Here is an 11974-nt window from a genome sequence, read left to right as displayed (position 1 = left end):
ACTGTTGTGGCAACATTTCTGAAAGTAGCTTGATCACCTTTCACTCTTTGGACCAAGTTCATTCCATCAACCACTGTAGCAGAGTTTCCTGGGAGTTGCTCTTCTACTGCTACATTTTTCCGCGAGGTTGTGGCTAAAGTCACTTTATTTGTCTTTCTCAGCGATCCTTCTGGTGTGGACAAGGTCCAGGGCAATGGTCCAAGGGGATGAGAAAGGATATCCTCCATACGTAGACTGCGCCCTTGATGCGTCCACACAGAAAACTACCACCACTGCAATGTTATCACATATTTTCTAGCACTAGGGGTGTATACCTTGCCAAAAATCACTATAAGAATTATTCCCCCCAGATGGTACCAGGGGCCCAAATTTGGGGACCTGGCTCACAGACTATAACCACTACACTGCCCATCTGCTCCTGACTTCCAGCTCAACCCCTCTCACCTGCTCCATATACAACAAGAGGCTCTTTCTGCTTCCTCCCCGATCCTGTGAGCTGCTTGGTTCCCGCTCTTTTCATCAAGACCCAGCACGGATAACAACCTGCATGCCCACCTTGCCGAGAACCCTCCACAGCCGATCTACAAGGGGAATAACTACATAAGCCGTCCTTTGTCCCCGAACTCCTGGATTAAGAATTGGTACTTCAGGGCCTTCCTCTCTTGAACCTCCTCACTAACTTCCTCCCATGGTGCTATGAGCTCCACCAGGATGGTTTTCTTGTCTTCGGTGGACCATAGTATGATGTCTGGTCAAAGTGTGGTTTGCACCACCTCCGGGAACTGCAGCTTCCTCCCCACATTGACCCTCATCTCCCACGATTTGGCAGTTTACAGCAGATTGGATTTAGGTCTCTTTGATATGACTGGTGTGGCCCTCTCCTTGATGAAAATGACTGCTCTGTTTGCCTCTCTGTCTGCTGGTCTGTTTTTACACCTCTCCCGCTCCAGTGTGTCAGTAAGGGACAGCAGAACCTTGTTGTGATGCCACTCATACCATCCTTGTGTTAAACCTGTTTTGCATCCTGACAGGATGTATGCCAGTGAACCCCACTGACCACAAAGCTGGCAGTTAGGGTCCTCTCTCAGCCCCCACAAAATGAAAGAAATGTAGAAGAGCTCCAGTCTCCAAAGCTCTGCCCAAGTGATCTTGCGCTTGGGAAGACCCAATTTCATCCAGGTGTCCTGTGACCCCAGCTCCACTGCCTTTGATACCTGCCTTTCATCCTTTCGGTTCTGTACCTCTGACTGGACCATGTCCCGCATACTCCTTGCATTCGCACTCCCCCATCATTGGAAGTGTGCAGAGCCAAGGCCTTGCTGTCTCAGGCACGGGTTGCCAACTGTTCCATATTAGCCGGGACATCCCGTATACTGGGCTAAATTGTTTTGTCCCATACAGGACTGCCCTTGTCCCGTATTTCCCATGCTAAGGTAGAGCATTCTGTGAAACCTTTCGTGCCGAAATGGCATAAAGCAAAGAAGCAATTACCATTAATTTATATGGGAAAAGGTTTTGAGTGTTCCCAGACCCAGAAAATAACCTACCAAATCATGCCAAATAACACATAAAACCTAAAATAACACTAACATATAGCAAAAGCAGGAATGATATGATAAATACACAGCCTATGTAAAGTAGACATAATGTATGTACAGTCTAGTCATGAAGATTAAGCCAAAATCAAATTGTAGGAAAAAAATTGGTACGTGCATGCATGCATGCGCACACAGGTGCCCGCGCAAGACTTCATGGTCATGGTAGTCTTTCTCGGGGTAAACACAAGTGTCCTGTATTTGACTGCTACTTTTGTCCCTTATTTGGGAGTGAGAAAGTTGGCAACCCTAGTTGCTGATGATGTCCTTCAATTGCAAGGAGCTCACTGCTTTGTCTAAGGCCGAGTTGGCAGCCCAGGTACTGTGACTCCTGCTTGTTTATTAGCTTGTCATCAGAGCCCCTCAGTGTAAACACAACTCTACACTTTGCCACCTTGAACTCCTCCTCTCCCAATGACAACAAGAGCTGTAGCTGACCTGATCATATGTAAACCCCCACTAAAAAAACCTTGGTATAGCCACATTTTAAATTTACCAGGGAGTCTGGTTTTGTCGATCTTCTTCAGCCACTCTTCAGTCTGCTTTACAGTGTCGGTGATGTTGGCACAGTCTGTCATTGCCTCATTAAACCACTTTCCAAAACAAGTTCAAAGTAAATTTATTATCGAAGTATATACACTTCGCCATATACAGCCCTGAGATTTATTTTCTTGCAGCATTCATAGTAAGTCCTAGAAACACAATAACATCAGTGAAAGACACATCCAACAGGGCGGACAAACAACCAGTGTGCAAAAGACAGCAAATTGTGTAAAAACAAAAAAAAAACAATAAATATCGAAAACATGAGATGCGGAGTTTGTGACAGTGAGTCCATAGGTTGTGGGAAGAGTTCCGTGATGTAGGGGTGGGGGAGTGAAGTTATCCCCTCTGGTTTACTCGGCTGATGGTTGAGAGGTAATAACTGCTCCTGAACCCGGTATGTGGGTCCTGAGGCTCCTGCACCTTCCGGCAGCTGTGAGAAGAGGGCATGTCCTCGAGAATGGGGTGGGGTGGGGGGGGTTCTTCATAGTAGATGCTGCTTTCCTGCGACAACGCTCCGTTTAGACGTGCTCAGTGGTGGGGAGGGCTTTGCTGGTGACGGATTGGCCCTTAACCACTACTTTTTGTAGGATTTTCCATTCAAGGGCATTGGTATTTCCATACCAGGCTGTGATGCAGCCAGTCAATGTACTCTCCTCCACACATCTATAGAAGTTTGTCAAAGTTTTAGATGACATGACGAACCTTCAGTGGGTACCTCAGACTGCAAACCAAGAGTTTAAAAACGTTGGTGAACACTCCAGCCACCATTTCCTGGGCCTTGTCGACATTAAGGAAGAGACTATTTGCCTGGCACCAAAGCTCGAGCTCTTCCACCTCCTCTCTGTAGGCCATCTCATCATCATTAGTGATGAGCCCCAGCGCTGTTGTGTCATCAGTGAACTTGACAATGTGATTACTCAGGCGTTTGGCCGTGCAGTCACGTGTTGGCAGAGTGTATAGCAATGGGCTCTGCACACAGTCCCTGGTGGCACCCAGGCTGAAGATCATGGGGAGGAAGAGCGGTTGTGCATCCTGACTATCTGAGGTCAGTTGGTTAGGAAGTCCAACACCCAGCTGCACAGATTGGACTGAGAAGTAGGAGACTGTTCACAAAGGATTTGGAGTAACAATTATTTCATGCTCCTTTACACACTTGAGCTCTGGGAAAGGCATTACAAATTTTGTATTTTAAATTTTAAATATTAAATTTTGGAACCTGTACCCATCTACAATTCTGCTACAGGTTGCTTGTTTTCTGTGTAAGCACTATGTAGGTCCTGTAATTCATTTATATGGATCTTGATATTGATTCACATAAATCCATCAATTCATCCACGGTCATTAAAATACATAAAATAAAGCTGAAAGATGATACATGCAATGACAGAAGGATCATATCGTGTTGCATCCTTCACTACCATCCTCGTCACCTCTGCTACAGCAAAATATTACAGAAAAAATGGCAAAATATGTGATGAAATTAGCATGTGACAATAGAAGCAAGCAGAAGCTTACAAATTCAGTAATAATGACATGAACTAATCACCTTTGCCTGTCCCCTTCGTGACAGATTTTCAGTTTGGTCTGCAGGTCCTGCTATCTCAACACAGTGCTATCCCCTGTGCCTGCAAGTAGACTAAAGGGGTACGTCCTTCTCTTAAACATGAAGAAGTCTGCAGATGCAGGAAACCCAGAGTAGCACACACAAAATGCTAGAGGAACTCAACAGGTCAGGCAGGATCCATGGAAATGAATAAATCTTGAACTTTGGATTTTGGGATGTTTTGGGTCGAGAAATAGAAGGGTGAAGACGCCAGAACAAAATGGTGAGGGGAGGGGAAAAAGGCTGGCTGGCAGGTGATTGGTGAAGCCAAGTGAGTGGGAAAGGTAAAGGGCTGGAGTGGAAAAATCTGATAGGAGAAGAGAGTGGACCAGAGAAGAAGAGGAAGGAGGTGGGGCCCCAGAGGGGAGTGATAGGCAGATGAGAGGAGATAAAAGGCCAGAGTGGAGAATAGAAGCAGAGGGGAGGGGAAAGGAAAGAAATGCCAGATGGAGAAATAGATTGGAACTACAGTCAGAATATAAGGTGGTGCTCCTTCACCCTGAGTATGGTCTCATATTGACACAAGAAGAGACCATGGACCCATTAGAGCAGTTTCTGGAGGATTAGCCCATATGGTAAATAACTTCAGCTGCTGACTTCAGCCTCCAGTCTTCAGATCCAAATATGAACTGTGGATTAAATCTAAAATGAACTCTGAACAATGGATTCCTAAGACCGTGAACCGCAGTTAACTGGAAGATGAGACAAAGTTGATTGCATTCATTATTTGGGTGTCTGTCATGTGGGTGTGAAGAGGGAAGCGTGACGGTGCTGGGTGGCTCAAAGGAAGCATTGTAAATATGGAATTGTCCTTTGATCTTTAGCATATAAAATGTTGTGTAATGTTGGATCAGGCCGAGCTTTTGCTCCCGAAGGATTTCAGTAGAATGCTGCTGTATCTAATTTTGTTCAATAAAGAGACTGCTTCATGTCTGTCAGTACTTCCCTCCAGAGACTTTGTTCACATGTCAAAATGGGAATGGGAATAGGAATTAAAATGTTTGACCACTGGGAAGTTACGCTTTTAGCTGCTCATCAAAGCGGTTCCCCAATTTCCGACGGGTCTCACCAATGTAGAGGAGGCTGAATGGGGAGCACCGGATACAATAAACGGCTCCAGCAGATTCACAGGTGAAATGCTGCCTCACCAGGAAGGATTGTTTGGGGCCCTGAATGGTGGTGAGGGAGGAAGTGTTGTAAGACTCTTGCAGGGATAAGTGCTGGGAGGGATGAATTGTGAAGGAACCAATCCCTATGGAATGCAGAGAGGGGGAGGTAAAGATCTGTTTAGCATTAGGATCCCTTTGGAGATGGCAGAAGTTGCAGAGGATGATGTGCTGGATACGGAGTCTCATGGGATGGTGAGGAAACAGATTCGATAGGTCTCAAAGGCAAGGGAACACACACACACACACACACCCCTAACCCTATTCAATGCACAACTCACCAACGGCAGGGTGGTCCCTCGGAGGTAGCAAGAGAGAAGGTCAAGCACGCGTGGCTTCCTTTACAGTGCAGCAGGGCTGATGAGTCCAGCCCAGGTGATTCACAGGGAAGCCAATGGCTCGGTGCCAGCAGGGTTAAGCTGATTACAAAGGCCAATTGCCCGAGGTCAAGTACAAGGCTAATTAAAGAGGCCAATGGTTAGGTGTGCATTGATGGGTGAGGAGGGGGTCAAACCTTAACTGGCAGGTGGCGTGTCTTTCGACCAGATAAATGGGCAGTGCTGTCACGTGACAGTCACAACCCCTCCAATACAGATGGTGAGTAAGGACAAGTGGAACACTATGACTGTTAAGATGGGGTGAGCGCAGATGTTTGGGAAATGAAGGGGATGTGGGTGAGGGCAGCATCAATAGTGGATGAATGGATATGCCATTCTTTGAAGAAGGAAGACATCTCTGATGCCCTGGAATGGAAAGCCACGTCCTGGGAACAGATGTTGTGGAGGTGAAGGAACTGAACAAAGGGATTTGCATTTTTACAGGAGACAGGCTGGGAAGAGGTATAGTCAAGATATGGTAGGTTTATAAAAGGTGTTGGTTGACAGTTTGTCTCCAGCAATGGAGACAGAGAGATCAAGGGAGGGGGCGGGGAAGTGTTACAAATAGACCAAGTGAATTTAAGGGCAGGGTGGAAGTAATTGAGCTCTGACCAGCAATCAATTCCTACATCAGAAGTTTGAGAGGGGGTGATTTCAATCAGATCCACTGACCAAGTAGAAAAAGGCAGCATAGGATCGCGGCCACATAACTGAGCTCTGACCAGTGACCAATCAGCGTTGGGAATTGATTAGCAAGAGCAAGTTAAAGGAAGGCAGAGGCTAGCACAGTGGCCATTGTCGCAGTGGACAGGGTCAGAGTGGGGATCTTGAGGCTTGAGGCTTCAGTCAGAGAAAGCAAAAAAAAATAAAGCTCGAGGTAATTTTTTTCCCTTCCCTCCCCTTCTTTATATCTGCTCAGTCAGCACAGCAGAGATGCCAGGCAGGGTAATTGAATGCTTCTCTTACAGGATGTGGGAAGGCAGGGAGACCTCTAGCGTCCCTGATGACTACAACTGCGAAAGGTGCATCCAGCAGCGCTGTTAATGAGTTGGAGCTGGAGCTGGATGAACTCTGGATCATTCGGGAGGCTGAAAGGATGACAGTTAGGACATATAGAGAGGTTGTTACACCCAAGGTGCAAGACACAGGAAACTGGGTGAGAGTCAAGGATTAAACAGCCAGTGCAGAGTAACCCTGTGGCCATCCCCCTCAACAACAGTATATCACTTTGGATACATAGAACATAGAACACAGAATAGTACAGCACAGTACAGGCCCTTCGGCCCACAATGTTGTGCCGACCCTCAAACCCTGCCTCCCATATAAGCCCCCACCTTAGATTCCTCCATATACCTGTCTAGTTGTCTCTTAAACTTCACTAGTGTATCTGCCTCCACCACTGACTCAGGCAGTGCATTCCACACACCAACCACTCTCTGAGTAAAAAACCTTCCTCTAATATCCCCCTTGAACTTCCCACCCCTTACCTTAAAGCCATGTCCTCTTGTATTGAGCAGTGGTGCCCTGGGGAAGAGGTGCTGGCTATCCACTCTATCTATTCCTCTTATTATCTTGTACACCTCTATCATGTCTCCTCTCATCCTCCTTCTCTCCAAAGAGTAAAGCCCTAGCTCTCTTAATCTCTGATCATAATGCATACTTTCTAAACCAGGCAGCATCCTGGTAAATCTCCTTTGTACCCTTTCCAATGCTTCCACATCCTTCCTATAGTGAGGTGACCAGAACTGGACACAGTACTCCAAGTGTGGCCTAACCAGAGTTTTATAGAGCTGCATCATTACATCGCGACTTTTAAACTCTATGCCTCGACTTATGAAAGCTAACACCCCATAAGCTTTCTTAACTACCCTATCCACCTGTGAGGCAACTTTCAGGGATCTGTGGACATGTACCCCGAGAACCCTCTGCTCCTCCACACTACCAAGTATCCTGCCATCCTATACTGTCGGGGAGGGGGAGATCTAACAGAGGAAAGTCACAGTGGTCAGGTCTCTGGCACTGAGTCTGCCTCTGTTACTGAGAGGGGAAGGGGGGAAAGAGGCACACTATGGAGATACGGGATTTGTTAGCAAGGGGAATAGACAGGAGGCTCTGTGGGAGAGAGCGAGATAGCCTGAAGGTATGTTCCCTTCCAGGTGCCGGGGTACAGGAGATCTCCAATCGAGTCCTCAGCATTCTTAAGTGGGAGGGTGAACAGCCAGAAGTCGTGGTCCATGTAGGTACCAGTGACATGGGTAGGATTCATTCATATTCATAGCTTGTCACACCAGACAGTCAGCCATCCTTGTCTGGCGTGTAATGTCAGGACTGGTCTCCTTTCAGATTATCTGGGTCACGGCATGAATGTTCCTGACTCGACCCTTGTTTTTTTTTAAATGAGGCTGAGCAGCTAGCTCGACACTCAACCCGGCACGGATGGAAAGCGTGCCCAGGGGTGGGGGGTGCAACTGGGTTCGAACTTGGGAGCCTACACTCCGAAGTCCGGCACTGATGCCACTGCGCCACCAGCCATCCCAATGGGTAGGATGAGTGACAAGGTTACAAGGTTCTGCACAGGGAGTTCAAGGAGTTAGGTGCTATGATAAAGGGCAGGACCTTCAGGGTTGTGATCTCAGGGTTACTACCCATACCTCAAGCTAGTGAGGCCAGAACTAGGAATATTAAACAGTTTAATACATGGTTAAGGAGTTGGTGTAGGGGGAAAGGGCATAAGATTTTTGGATCATTGGGCTGTCTACCAGGTAAGGTGGGACCTGTACAGAAAGGACAGTTTGCACCTGAACTGGAGAGGGACTAATATCCTCACAGGAAGGTTTGCTAAAGCTGCATGGTGGGGTTTAAACTGGAGTTGCAGGGGGATGGGAACCAGAGTGGCAGAACAGATAGTGGAGAGGTTGTGGAGACAGATTGTCCTCAGACAAAGTCATCAATCAAAAGTTGAGCATGGTGTGACTAGTGTCCTGAGAGCTGAATATGTATGATGTATTGTAGGAAAGGCAGATGAATTCAGGGCATAGATCAACACCTGGAAATATGCCATTGTAGCCACTAGTGAGGCAAGTTGCAGGAGGGGCAGGACTGGCAGCTCAATATTCCGGGGTCCCTTTGTTTTAGACGTGACAGGAGTACCTGGAGACACATGACAAGATAGGCCAAAGCCAGCATGGTTTCCTGAAAGCAAAATCCTGCCTGACAAACCTACTGCAATTCTTTATCTTGCTTAGCAAGATAAGAGCCCATGGAATTACAGGGAAGTTACTAGCGTGGGTGGAGCAATGGCTGGTTGGCAGAAAACAGAGAGTGGGAATAAAGGGATCCTATTCTGGCTGGCTGCCGGTTACCAGTGGAGTTCCACAGGGGTCGGTGTTGGGACCACTGCTTTTTACGATGTATGTCAATGATTTGGACTACGGTATTAATGGATTTGTAGCTAAATTTGCCGATGATACAAAGATAGGTGGAGGAGCAGGTAGTGTTGAGGAAACAGAGAGCTTGCAGGGAGACTTAGATAGTTTAGGGGAGTGGACAAGGAAGTGGCAAATGAAATACAATGTTGGAAGGTGTATGGTCATGAACTTTAGTGGAAGAAAGAAATGGACAGACTATTATTTAGATGGAGAGAGTATTCAAAATGCAGAGATGCAAAGGGAGTCCTTGTGCAAGATATGCTAAAAGTTAACCTCCAGGTTGAGTCGGTTGTGAAGAAGGCAAATGCAATGTTGGCATTCATTTGTAGAGGCATAGCATATAAGAGCAGGGATGCGATGTTGAGGCTCTTTAAGGCACTCATGAGACCACACTTGGAGTATTGTGTGCAGTTTTGGGCTCCTTATTTTAGAAAGGATATACTGACATTGGAGAGGATTCAGAGAAGATTCACAAGAATGATTCTAGGAATGAAAAGATTACCGTATGAGGAACATCTGGCAGCTCTTGGGCTGTATTCCCTGGAGTTCAGGAGAATGATGGGGGATCTCATAGAAACATTCCAAATGTTAAAAGGCCTGAACAGATTAGATATGGCAAAGTTATTTCCTATGTTAGGGGAGTCTAGGACAAGAGGACACAACTTCAGGATTGAAGGATATCTTTTGTAGAACAGAGATACGGAGAAATTACTTTAGTCAGAGGGTGGTAAATCTGTGGAATTTGTTGCCTTGAGCAGCTGTGGAGGTCAAGTCAATTGGGTGTATTTAAGGCAGAGAGAGATAGGTTCTTGATTAGCCAGGGCATCAAAGGGTATGGGGTGAAAGCAGGGGAGTGGGGATGAATGGAAGAATTGGATCAGCCTATGATTGAACAGCAGAGCAGACCTGCCCAATGGCCCACTTCTGCTCCTATATCTTATGGTCTTATAATGTATGGCTCTCCAATGGTCTTATAATGTATGCCTCTCCAATGGTCTTATGGACAGAGCAGGAGGGATTAAAGAGGAGGGGTGGTGTTACTTGTCAGGGAGAATGTCACAGCAGTGTTCAATCAGGACAGATTGGAGAACTCGTCGAGTGAGGCATTATGGGTGGAACTGAGAAATAAGAAAGTTATGACCACATTAAAGGGGCTATATTACAGATTACCCAACATTCTGAGGGATTTAGAGGAACACGTTTGTAGAGAGACTGCAGACTGTTACAAGAAACACAGATTATAATAATAGGTTATTTTAACTTTCCACATATTGACTGAATCCCATACTGTGTATGGGACTAGATGGGATAGAGTTTGTCAAATGTGTTCAGGCAAGTTTCCTTCATCAGTACATAGATGTCCCAACGAGAGAGCGTGCAATACTGGATCTGCTATTAGGGAATGAGACAAGGCAGGTGATAGAAGTTTCTGTAGGGTAACACTTTGCATCTAGTGTCTACCTTGCCATTAGTTTCAAAATAAATATGCAAAAAGATAGGTCCAGTCCGCAGGATGAGATTCTACATTGGAGAAAGATCAATTTTGATGATATCAGAAATGATCTGGCAAGTGTGGATTGGGACAGGCAGTTTTCTGGCAAAGGTATACTTGGAAAGCAGAAGGCCTTGAAGAATGAAATTTTGAGAGTACAAAGCTTGTATGTGCCTGTCAGAATAAAAGGTAAAGTTATCAAGTGTAGGGAACCTTGGTTTTCAAGAGATATTGAGAGCCTGGTTAAGAGAGAAAAGGAGGTACATAGCAGGTATAGGCAGGCAGGAACACATGAGGTGCTAATGGTGTATAAGTAATGCAAGAGAACACTTAAGAAAGAAATCAGGAAGGCTAAGAAGAGATTTGATAGAGGTATACAAAATTATGAGAGGTATAGGTAAGGTAAATGCAAGCAGGCTTTTTCCACTGAGGTTGGGTGGAACTACAAGCAGAGGTCATGGGTTAAGGGTGAAAGGTGAGAAATTAAAGGGGAACATGAGGGGAAACTTCTTCACTCTGAGGGTCGTGAGAGTGTGGAATAAGCTGCCAGTGTAAGTGATGCATGCAAACTCAATTTCCACACTTAAGAGAAGTTTGGACAGATACATGGATAGTAAGGGTATGGAGGGTTATGGTCCCAATGCAGGTTGATAGGATAGGCAGTTTAAATGGGTTTGGTATGGACTAGATGGGCCAAAGAGCCTGTTTCAGTGCTGTACTTCTCTATGACTCTGGAGGCAAAGTTGGCTCAGCCTGGGTGCATGAAGCAGCACGAATGTAGATGCCAATGTAGTGGGGGAAGAGTTGCGGCGTATTACTGGGGAAGGCTTTGAACATGGACTGTTCTACGCAGCCAACAAAGGAAGGCACAACTGGGGCCATGCAGGTGCCCATGGCTACTCCTTGAGTGCGGAGAAAGTGCGAGGAACTAGAAGAAAAATAGATGAGGGTGAGGACCAGCTCTGCCAGACAGAGGAGGGTGGTGGTGTAGGGGAATTCTCTTTCAGTGGCTTCAAGTGCAGATAACACTGAATGTTGTCTATGCTGAGCACTGCACTGTTTTAGCATTCTGAACTCACTGGCAATAGCAGTACACACAGCAACTGCCTGTAGTGGGAGCAGACATCCTAGCTGTAAATATTGTATTGTTTCAGTGAGGCACATGCCAGCCACCCCATGGTTGCAGTCTGGTGGAAAACCAGGCTTCAACCTGAAACATCACCGGTTCCTTCAATCCCACTGGTTCTGTTTGGCCGTCTGAGTTCCTCCAGCAGATTTTGCCTCTGGATTTCAGCATCTGCAGTCTCTCATGTCTTAATGCAATCATTCTGTGCGCCCCCTCCCCCGCGCTCCTGGCTAGTCTTCTTCCTCCAAGTGGGTTATGGTTGGCAAGTTAGCAGATTTCTGGGCAGAGGGGGTATCCTGTGATTGTACAATACTAAAGACAAAAGAACACAGGAACGCAGAAGGCAAGGCACCCGTAGGAATGCTGGGAAGAACTGTGGAGAGACAGAGACAGAACATCTGTGAAATGCAGGGAGGAAGTATCTGAAAGGGCAGATTAGTTACTTCCATATCTCTACCCATTACATCCTCACCTTCTGTCGGGGCTACATTTTCAATTTCCTCCAGTCCCATCTACCACGGGTAGTCTTAAGGAATGGAAGAAAATTGTCCCACCGCCCACAAACCCCCTTCTTCCCACTCCCTCTGTCTTCCCAGCCAGCTTTGAATTACTGGCAATCTTATCCTGCAAGTCAAAGGGAA

This window comes from Mobula hypostoma, chromosome 11, assembly GCF_963921235.1.
Source record: "Mobula hypostoma chromosome 11, sMobHyp1.1, whole genome shotgun sequence".
NCBI classification, from domain to species: domain Eukaryota; kingdom Metazoa; phylum Chordata; class Chondrichthyes; order Myliobatiformes; family Myliobatidae; genus Mobula; species Mobula hypostoma.
This window is presented reverse-complemented; position numbering follows the sequence as displayed.